At 46.2% G+C, this 1,557-nt stretch overlaps 1 protein-coding gene across 1 annotated transcript in view; it reads left to right on the forward strand.

The window, feature by feature from the left end:
* Positions 1 to 1,341: 1,341 nt before the first annotated feature.
* Positions 1,342 to 1,557, forward strand: part of LOC119288213 (60S ribosomal protein L5, mitochondrial-like) — a 4,214-nt gene continuing 3,998 nt past the window's right edge. The window contains exon 1 of the mRNA XM_037567849.1: positions 1,342 to 1,427. The gene's annotated coding sequence lies outside the window, so the exon portion shown is untranslated. The remainder of the gene's footprint in view (positions 1,428 to 1,557) is intronic.

Raw genomic sequence — 1,557 nt, forward strand, 5'->3', positions numbered from 1 at the left:
TTCTAGCTTAGGTACTGATGACTATGTACAAGCTGTTGAATATCTGACCGCTTTTGTTTCTGCGACGTTCAAGCCGCAATGGAATGGGTGTGGGTGTGGGTGTGCTCTGCTTAGAGCATCTCCAACGGCAGACCAAAAAAGTAGAAGACGAAAAATTGGTTTTAGGTGTGAAGAGAGAAGGTTTTTGCTCTCCATAAAATCTCCAGCTGAAATAATATGCCAATTTGGCCTCCTATTTCATGGCAACTTACAATTCAATGTAAAATTATCTATTTTGGCTATTAATATTCACTACACACACCACAAGTACATCATATTCAATATTAACCGAATAAAAAATACATCTCCTTTGGGGCATTTCGCCGAACACGTTGGGTGGTTGGGCTCACTTTTGGGCAATGGAGTTCAAGGGCGACGGAAGGGAGGCTGGGCGGTGAGGAATGGTGATGGGAGGGCGTTTGGAGGCTATTCCTATATATAGCATACATAAATAAACCAAAATTTTGGAGGGATGGCCAATTCTACCGGCGAGACCTTGCCCCACTCCTATTCGAGCTTGTCAGGCGGTGATGACAACTGGGGAACCACTGGAATCGATAGGACGAGGCAGTGGTGTGGCGACCTCCAAGGGCGTTGGAGCGGCCGCGGTGGACAATGTCGAGGGACGAGATGGTGCGTGGGGGCTTGGGGTGGCTGGCTGTTGGAGGTCCGAGTTTGCTTGATTGGGTGGACGCCTACAACATACAACGGGTACATTACTGGTTGGAAGGGCTTGTCTTTATTCATGCAGATTTATCAAAAACATCTTCAGTGATCAATAAAGCGTTGGCAATCTTTTAAAAAATAAATCGAAAACATAAAATTAGGATATAGAAACTATTCACATTGGTAATACAAAGATAATATATGTTTTCAGACTAATTTGGGGAAGCTGATTCGTTGGGCATAAGGACGCCGAGAAAATTTAAAGGAATTTGAATTGAGAGAAACCGATGATTTGATAATTTTAAATATGTAAATTCCTAGCTCATACATATATTTTTTTTGCTGATAATGAAATGAAATTGAATTGCAAAAAAAGGAATTATTTGATAATTTAAAACCATGTAAATTCCTGGCTCTTATATTTTTTTAAACTGGGCTTGAAAATTGCGTCTTTTATCTATTTTCCAGCCGGAGTAGATAACAAAATGTAATTTGAATTGCGAAAAAACATGATTTCATAATTTTTAAACAATGTTTTTTTTGTTGAGAATCACAAGAGCCCGCCTAGCAGGAGCATGGCGCGTTGATGGGCCGGCCCAGCCGCCTTACACGCGAGCGCACGACCCATTCTCGCCGCCGCTCTCCTCCACTCCCCCCGACTCCCCACTTCCAGATCACGCCGCCGCCGCCGGACGGGTCTGGTGGCCATCGCCGCTGCGGAGGTGAGCGCCCCCCCTCATCCATCCCCTCTTCCCCATCCCCACCGCCCCCACACTCCCGCTGGCGTGCCCCTCGCCGTCCATCTCCGTCTACCGGCGCGCCTCCTCGTCGCCGCGGAGATGCTGCCCCCTC

This window comes from Triticum dicoccoides, chromosome 4A, assembly GCF_002162155.2.
Source record: "Triticum dicoccoides isolate Atlit2015 ecotype Zavitan chromosome 4A, WEW_v2.0, whole genome shotgun sequence".
Taxonomy (NCBI): Eukaryota; Viridiplantae; Streptophyta; class Magnoliopsida; order Poales; family Poaceae; genus Triticum; species Triticum dicoccoides.